The 10,000-nt window shown below is 39.4% G+C and overlaps 1 protein-coding gene and 1 non-coding gene across 2 annotated transcripts in view; both read left to right on the forward strand.

The window, feature by feature from the left end:
* fusl (fuseless) overlaps positions 1–10,000 on the forward strand; it is a gene marked incomplete in the record, with an annotated part of 465,734 nt that overhangs the window by 337,282 nt on the left and 118,452 nt on the right.
* Positions 6,682–6,753, forward strand: TRNAD-GUC (transfer RNA aspartic acid (anticodon GUC)). The gene has a single exon. It is a non-coding gene; the product is annotated as a tRNA-Asp (tRNA).

Here is a 10,000-nt window from a genome sequence, read left to right on the forward strand (position 1 = left end):
AGTGAACTTAACAATGGTGGCATGACAGTTATCAAAAATTCATTCAGACTTAGTGACAACATAAAAGACTAACATTCTGAATATAGATATATCTGGCATTTGTCTTTGGAAATTTCCACAATGTTTAGGAAAAAAATAAAACGGGCCAACAGCAAACTTACTTAAAACTAAAGAGAGACATCCATGAGTAGACAGCCATAGTTTATCTATCCCACCGGACTCTTGGGCAGTCGCTGGTCGAGCCCGAGCTGGCAGGAAAATAGGCCCTACTTCCTTGGAGTGGAACCATGACACTTTAAGACAATCCAGAGCATTTGTATACATATCCTGTTTCAGGTTATGCACAAGAGCCTCAAGAATAAATGAATGAAGCTTGAATAACCTGCACCTACCATTTTATAACGAATGTTTTTCATGATGAATAATTGCTGAGTCTAAAACATTTTTTTCTAGTAATGAAGTGCAGGTCACAGGGACTTTGGCTTCCCACCAATTACCAGGATTATTGCAAACTCTTGTGTCCTTATTGAATTCCTATATTGTGTTATTCTAGGTTTGCCAGTCTGTCCCACATAATGTAAATTACAGCCTCAGCACCCGATCTTATACAAACTGCCAACACAGTGTTAAGGGGAATTCTTGATCAACATACTCTTCGCAATCCTTAAATTCTTACAAACAATTTACATATTGAATCTCTTTAGGGAATTTTGCAGGACCGATAAAATCCCATTGTATAGCACGACAAGCACATTCTTGGTCTGAGGAGTCATTATAGGTACTATGATAAAATTTCCTAGCTGCCAGTAAAACAGTTTCTACATACACCTTAGAGTAACGAAGCTTTGTAACTATGTCAAAGATTTCCCTAATTTCTTCATCATGAAAGCACTCAAAAACATAGTGAGAAACACACTTCTCATCCTCTTGTTTCATGGTTGGAGTAGTAATGGATATATGAACGTACGTTCGTGGCCTTCCTAAATACTTTCAGTCAGTCAGCCAGCTGATTAGCCAGCTAGCCAGTTACTCATACATATAGCCTATCAGTTAGCCAGTCAGCCAGCCAGTTAGCCAGTTATTCAGCCAGCCAGTCAGCCATTTAGCCAGCCAGTCAGTCAACCAGTTAGTTATTCAGCCAGTCAGCCAGTTAGCAAGCCAGTTAGTCAGCCAGCCACTTAGCCAGCCAGCCAGTTAGATTTGATATTAACATTCTTGATGATGCAACTCTTCTGGGTCTGGAACACCTGTCTCTGTGGCTTTATGTAAATAGTACAGGTGGGTTTGGGTTTGGGAAGAACTTGCTTAGAATGGGACAGTAGGCTTGCTGCAGTGTTCTGCCTTATGCTATAGTGGCAGATAAGTGGAAAATGGCAAATGTGATACCTGTCTACAAAGCAGGAGACAGCTCTTTAGTTTCGAACTGTAGACCAATAAGCCTAACTGAAGGTTAGGCATATTGAGACTATTGAATGAATCAATAACTGTCGGGGCTATCCGAAGTCACCTTGAAAGACGTAAATTGATTAATGAATCTCATTACGATTTTACTAATTTTTTTTTCACTAAAGTAATTGAGGAGGTAGATCATGGTAATGAATGTGATATTTTGGATATGGACTTCAATAAGCCTTTTGACAGAGTCCCACATCGGAGGTTACTGAGGAAAGTAGAGGCTCACGGAATAGGAAGAAAAAATTTTCCTGGATAGAGGCATGGTTGACAGATAAGCAACAGAGAGTTTGCATAAACAAGGAGAAATCAGAGTGGGGACGCGTCACCAGCGGTATTCCACAGGGATTAGTGTTGGACCCTTTTTTGTTCACAGTTTACATAAACGACATAGATTAGGGAATAAATAGCGACTTAAGCAAGTTTGCCGACAACACCAAAATAAACCGTAAAATTAATTCTGACGAGGACACTAGAGCGCTGCAGGAAGATCTGAATACACTGATGCAGTGGTTGGTGAAGCAGCAGATGTAGTTTAATGTAGACAAATGCAAAGTTCTATGCATAGGAAAGGAAAATAACAATGCCACATATAAACTAAGCAATGTAGATCTTAATATCAATTATTGCGAAAAGCATTTAGGAGTAGCAGTAATCTAAAACCAAGACAACAGTGCAAAGTGTTCACAATAAAGTGAATAAAATTCTTGGCTTTAGATCAAGAAGTGTAAATAACAGGGGTCATCATGTTATTTTTCAACTCTATATATCGATGATTAGGCCACATTTAGACTATACTGCACAGTGCTGGTCACTGTGTTACTGAATGGATATAAATGCGCTGGATAATGTACAAAGAAGAATGACAAAGTTGATCTCATGCACGAAAAATCTTTCCTACGAGGATAGACTGAGGGACCCTGAATCTGCACTCTCTATACAGACATAAAACTGGGGGGATTTGATTGAGGTGTATAAATGAAAACCAGAAATAAATGAGAGGGATATATACCTGGAGGAGTATATCTAGAGGGGGTTTCGGGTCATGGACCGCAGCCCGATCCGTGACCAGGCCTAAATATAACCAAGACAGGACTCGCATCAATGGTTTCAAGATGAAAAATTAGGTTTAGAAAGGATAGAAAAGCACTGATTTGGTAATAGAGCTGTGGATTAGTGGAACAAACTCCCGATTAGCGTTATGGAAGCTAAAATGTTATGTAGTTTTAAAATTATGTTAGACAAATACATGAGTAGGTGTGGGTGGGTGCGAGATGGACTTGACTGACTTTGGACAGTGGGTCTGATGCATTGCTTTTTCCTTCTTAAGTGGACGCGACTTGAAGCTGACTAGCTTAGGCCAAAAGACAACTTGGACCTGAATAGCATGGGCCTGTAGGCCTGCCGCAGTGCTCCTTCTTTCTTATATTCAGGTTCGGTTGCTTTCCTTCCCCACACTAATACCCACCACCCACATCACTACTCCCTCCTACTACCAACACACCTGCCACCATCACTCCATTAAGATAAGCAAGCAGGCAGGCTTTCAATATTTCCATTAAGAGAGGGAGGGAGGGAGTTAAGGAGAAAGGGAAAAGCGCCAGAGAGAGAGACAGACAGAGACAGAGACAAAGACAGAGAGAGAGAGAGAGAGAGAGAGAGAGAGAGAGAGAGAGAGAGAGAGAGAGAGAGAGAGAGACAGACAGACAGACAGAGAGATGCTCAACACAATGTATATAAACCATGTATATATTTCCTTTTTGTATTATTATTAATCCAATTTATTTTCATTTTTGCTTTAATATTTATTTCGTAGTCATTGGTTGCATAATTTCTGTTATTTGTATTAGAATTTGTTAGGATAACGACGTTAATTCCTGTCATAATATTTGTTATAATATTTGTTATATTATTTGCTATCCATTATGTTTTATGTTGAGTGATTTGTTTCCCATTGCTTGGATTTGTGATATATTTAATTTGAAATATTTGACAGTAGGCTGCTGCACATTCAATATAAAAAACAATTGTTTGGTATTGAGCGCGAGTCACATTTCACGCAACGATTTTTTTTAGATCCAGTTTCATTTATTTAAATTTAGAAGCTTCTGCTGCCAATTTATTAAATGGAAAGGTTATCGATTTTTTTGTATTTTCAGCCTAACTGACAAAGTGCTCTGTAAAAATGCTATTTATTTTAGGTCAATAAAGGCCGGGGCCAGACAGAGTTTAGGTCAACGTCGGGGTGAAAATAGCAGAATCATTCGCTATGTATTATTATTTATGGAAATACCCCAGCAGAAATTTATAGAAAATATTTGGTTAGCTAAATGTAATTTCTTAGTTATCCAGTAGATAATTAAAGCATTATAAATGTTCATTTAATGAGTGTGAAAGGTAAAAATGCTAATAGTTTTAATGTGATTTAAATCCATCTCTCGGATATACTGTTACAGAACATTCCTGGAGAATTTAATATTTTATGTGACGAAAATATAAGTCTGATCCATTTGCAAGTCAATTAGACCCTTCTTGACAAGTTGAAAAATATTTTTTGTATATTCATTTACTTGTGATGTTGATTGGTGTACCTGAAGTTGAATCGTAGTTATGGAGACATTGTCTTGTGATGGCAATGTGTCATGATAGATATTAGACTCAGGGTTCCTTCTGTTTGTAAATTTAGGTACATTATTTCAAGTTTCTTATTGAAACTGAGCATCAGTCTTAAAATTGAAGAGAGGAACACCTCAACGAATGGTTTGTCTATATTAGTCATCAATTTGCTTGAAAAGTCTTGATATTTTTCTAATCCTTATTTGCCCTTAGATTATCTTGCCTGCTTTCTAATCACTTTCGTTCAGAATAAGTATTGATTAAATATTTTTCTATCCAGTGTTTCTTTTTCATGCATATTTTATCATCTACACTCCTTTTAACCATGTAATATATAGCTATCTTTTCTATATAGTTTTCCTAACGTAGATAAATGCTGGACTTTGTTCTGATTCAACCTCATTTGTTTCACGTGTTATTTCTGGTAGTTCTTTCAAAATATTTCAAACGTCTTCTTCCATTCTTGATCATATATTACTTCTAGTTTCTTCCTAATTTCATTATGTTGAGTTATTTACACTTTGTGGCTTGTTTTCATGCATGGTGCTGCTCGCTACCTAAGATCTCTAATATCCTTTCATCCCACATCTTCGCCAATAACCTGCATTCCAACATGTTCAGTCTCTCACTGCTCTCCATAATCCGTGTTGACCCTCTGCCTTATCATATGTCCCTTCACACCCAACTGTCTATCTTAATTTTGCCTTGATCTATGGTTCTATCCTGGATTCTAACTACTGCTAGTATGAGAACCCTCTAGTATGAGAACCCTCCTTCATCACCATTAGTCCGTGATCCACAAGGTAGGGACAGAAGAATTTTGCAGACTTACTACAGTACAATTTAGATAAGCTTAATAGTATTAATGAAGAATGCTAATCTCACCCTTGTTACTCCTTTCCATTATGGCCCCTATCTTTATGGATGTGGGCTGAGGCTGTTACTACTATTGACCCCATCTTATTCCACTATTTGCTCCCATTTTCTCTGTGCACTTTGTCCTTTAATTCGCAGTAAATTGGACACACTTGCTCCTATCTCGTGATCTGTTTCCGTAATAATCTCACATGAGCTGGCCTCCACCAGCTCCAATAGGTAACCCCAAGCTGGACCTTAAAATGGTTGCCAGGTTTTATTTCTTCCTCCAACTTTCCATTTTTTTTTATCGTTCAAAATACTACCAGAAGGCCTCATCCGACGGACTTCATATTTTCAACTGTGGTGGAAAATAACTAGGGCAAGATTGTAGAAATAACTTGCATGTGCAGGTACCCCCTGAAAAATGTAATTGTACCCATACCTAGTATCCTGGTATAAATCAAATAACTGATGATGGTGAAGAGTTTGTAGGTACATATCTTCAAGTTTTATGTGTAAAATAGTAATTAATTTAGATTCTCGTTAAAACATGTTACATTTATTTACCTCCCATGAATGGCTTCATTATTTAGTGACCGATGAATCTTATAGAGAGGATAGTACACTTTTTTTTTATACAAAATTTCGGTTCGATGTAATTCATACAACTGCAGAATGCCACTTTTGATTGGCTTCAATTTTAAGTCTTACAAAGACAAAGCCAAGACTAAGATTAGTATTAGGAAAGATGTGTATAAGGGATGCTTCAACAAGACGCGTCTGTGAAGGGTAGACAGTTTTAGCAGAAGACCAGTTAATAGGATGACTGTGATCTCCAACATGACAGAAAAGGGTATTATTAGTATCAGCAAGACTAATACTTCATTTGTGTTCTTTAAGTCTGTCAGATAGAAAGCAGACAGATTCGCCAAAGCATTAGGGAGGTACGACCTAGATAAACCATACCACGGGTGGGGATAGAACCCGCGATCAGAGAGTCTCAAAACTCCAGACCTTCGCGTTAGCCACTGGGTCCAGTGGCTAACGCGACGGTCTGGAGTTTTGAGACTCTCTGATCGCGGGTTTTATCCCCGCCCGTGGTATGGTTTGTTTGCAATCGTGTCATTACGATTTCGTGAGTCAGGTACGACCTAGATCATTGTGAAGGGTGCTTGTTTGGCGAGAAGTAAGTTTGAGGTCTAAGGAACGGAGAGAGTTGTTAAGAATAAAGAGACTAGAAATATAGGGAAAGCAAAGAACAGATTTCACAGGAGTAAAGAGCTTTGAAGAAAAGAAAGTTTGCTTAGCCTGACAGACAATTTATACAAAATCGGAAGGGTAGCTAAGGCGAAAGAGTTATTAACGACGGGTGGAAATTTCCGTTCAAGAAACTCAGGGTCACATATGCGAAGGGCGAGGAGATAAAGAAATAAGAACACTTTCTCTGGCATGCGTCACCCTTCTCGGCACCGAGTCCGGTTATCCTTGAGAGCCATTAACTCGTACCACTGTTACTGTGTAATGTGTAGAGAGTTACTGTGTAATATGTAGAGAGTAGGTTGCATGCTGCATATGTAAGTTTACTATTCATATAGTTAAATTTTTGTACATTTAGTTTTTGTGTCCTTTCATTTAAGAAACATAAGTATTGACAGTGTAATTAACGCTTTTTTGTGAAGGAACAAACTTAACTCCTAGGCGCCAGTGTTTATTTTTACTTTATGTAATAAATCCGTTACCTACATACAACCATAGTCCTCGGTAGTATAGTGGTGAGTATCCCCGCCTGTCACGCGGGAGACCGGGGTTCGATTCCCCGCCGGGGAGAGGTTTTTCAAGGATATATATGTTACCTTTTGGGGGTTACCTAGGTAATTTACACTATTTGTGATAATTGTACTTACGTGTACCTGTGCTTAAATAAACTTACATCTCATCACTACACTGCTACAGTACACTTCATGTCACAGCCTCAGTACACCTCTTCATCTCCGTACCACAGCACACTTCATCTCCATCCAGCTACAGGACACTTTCCTGCTGTAGCACATCTCATCATCACCCTACCACATGACATCACTATACACTACACCTCGCGACCTTGCCACAGTACCACTCGTAACTATTGTACAACACCATACCAGACAACCCTGCCGGGTCATCACCCTGTCATGACACCACCCTGCCATGACAACACCCTTCCATATCATCCTGCCACAACACCACCCTGTCATGACACCACCCTGCCACAACACCATCTTGCCACTACACTACCCTGCCAAAACATCACCCTGGCACATGACCCTGAAACGATACCACCCTGCCACAACATCACCCTACCACATCACCCTGCTACAACACCACCCTGCCGTGCTACACCACCCTGCCGTGCTACACCACCTTGCCACACCACACCAGCGAGCGAGTAAGCCAGTAAGCCAGCTAATAAGCGCGCCAACCAGCCAGCCAGTGAACGTAGTAGTAGCGAGGTAGTAGGATCACCGGTTCACTTGTTAGATGAAAGTGAAGGTATCACCTCCGATACCATAAATGTCTTGACTAGGGCTCAGACCAAAGCCCAGGCTTCCCCTACTGTCCATCCTTTGATTTTCCCTGACTTTAAGCCTTTAGATACATCGAAGGACTCCTTTGTCAAGTTACAACGTAATTGCTCTTCTCTTCAGAATTGCCATAATGCCGGTAAACAAAATCAAGTTATCCAAAGGAAAAACTTTTCATATAAATTTGAATATATAAAAGGTATCTTGTACAAGTCAGTATTCAAATTAAATTCGGATGAGATAGACTATTCCATCTTAGTTGTTCCAAGTCAATGCAGAGAGACTGTTCTTAAAATGGCTCATGACCTGCCAGTGGCCGGACATTTCTCGCATCGTAAAACTTTAAATAAAATTAGGGAAACCAATTTTTGGCCTAAAATATCCTCAGATGTCACTACTTATTGTAGATCGTGTAAAGTTTGCCAACTGTCATCCTCCCGAGGTACCAGGCGAGTACCTATGGTCAAAATGCCAATCTTTACGGTACCGTTTGAAAGAGTAGCTATTGACATCGTTGGTCCTTTATCTCCACTTTCATCTGGGGGACATAGATATATATTAACATTAGTTGATTATGCTTCGAGTTTCCCTGAAGCCGTTCCCTTAAAGACCATAACTACTACAGAGGTGGCTGAAGCCCTTTTGTCCATCTTCTCCAGAGTGGGCATCCCTAGAGAAATTTTGTCTGACCGTGGGACACAATTCACATCTGACTTAATGCAACATCTATACCAACTTCTGGGAGTGAAGCCTCTCTTCACCACACCCTATCATCCCAGCTGTAATGGGAGGATTGAGCACCAGCATTCGATTCTTAAGTCCATTTTAAGGAAACTTTGCTCCCTTAAACCTAAGGAGTGGCATCGTTATCTACCCTGTGCTTTGTTTGCCATGAGGGAAGTTCCCAGTGACTCTTTGGGGTTTTCACCTTTTGAACTTCTCTATGGTAGACAGGCCTGAGGTCCACTGGCCATCCTTCATGACTTATGGACTAATGAGGAGGTAAATGCTGAGGTTCAGTCTTCTTACCAGTTTCTCCTTGACATTAGATGCAAACTTGAGGAGACCTCTGACATAGTTTCGAAAAACTTAAGTTTGTCAATGGACCAGTACAAAACCTATTTTGATTCCAAAAGTCAGAGGAGAAGTTTTAAAGTAGGAGATGAAGTTCTGGTACTTTTGCCTATAAAGTCAAATAAATTATTAGTAGCATGGAAAGGTCCATATAAAGTATTAAAAATTTGTGGGAAAGTTGATTACCTCATAGAAGTCAAGGGGAAACCTAAGCTTTATCATATCAACATCCTTAAGAAATATTACCGAAGAAATTCGGTTAACTGCCTTAATAACTTTGACTTAGTTTTTCCACACGAACTTGATAAGACAACTGAAGAATGTAAAGTGTGCGTAATTGACACCTCTAACTCAGACTATGATGAACAACTACATGACTTGGTGACTTTTGACCACTCGGACGCAACAAACATTAATATTAATGAATCTTTGGATGACCATAAGAGACATGAACTACTTCAATGTGTGAGTAACTTTTCAGACGTCTTTACTGATATTCCAGGTGTTACCTCCACGGTAGTCCATAAGATTGACTTAGTGACGGACAATCCTATCAAACGAAAATTATACCCAGTTCCAGTTCACCTTAGGGATGCATTTGACCGAGAGGTAGACAAATTATTAAAACTAAAGATCATTGAACCTTCAGTATCTGCATATTGCTCACCAGTAGTCATGGTTAAGAAGGAGGATAATTCATATAGACTTGCTATTGACTTCAGAGGCCTTAATGCTATAACTCGGTGGGATGCTGAGCCTATGCCCTTAATAGATAGCGATCTACACAAATTTTATGACTCTTCCTTCTTTTCAGAGATTGATATTGCGCAGGCATATCATCAAGTAATGTTAGATCCTTCTTCTAAGCAGTACACCGCTTTTCCTACACACCAAGGACTGATGCAATATAGAACTATGCCCTTCGGTTTGGTAACTGCCTGTGCTACCTACGTGAGACTGATGAGAAAGGTCTTGGGTAATATGCCAAATATTTCAGTTTATTTTGATAACATTTACGTAATGACATCTACGTGGGGCGAACATATCCAAACATTAACATCAGTTTTGTGTAGGTTACGCTCACATGGCCTCACTGCCAAGCCGAAGAAATGCTTCCTTGGGTATAACAAGATTAGATATCTTGGACTGATACTTTCTAATAACTCTCTGCAGCCTCTCCCCAGTAAGATCAAAGCTTTATTAGAATTTAAATTCCCCAAAACCAAGAAGCTCATGCGTAGCTTTCTTGGTTCTGTAAATTTTTATGCACGGTTTATCCCGAACCTTACTGATCTTACAGGCATCTTATCCGACTTCCTTAAAAAGTCTGTGAAGGAACCTCTTGAACTTTCCGACGTAGCTCGGGAAAAGTTTAATGAGATTAAAAGTATCTTTTCGAAAGACCCTATACTTAAGATTCCAGATATTAATAAAACATT

The sequence above is a fragment of the Cherax quadricarinatus genome, chromosome 5 (genome assembly GCF_038502225.1).
Source record: "Cherax quadricarinatus isolate ZL_2023a chromosome 5, ASM3850222v1, whole genome shotgun sequence".
NCBI lineage: Eukaryota > Metazoa > Arthropoda > Malacostraca > Decapoda > Parastacidae > Cherax > Cherax quadricarinatus.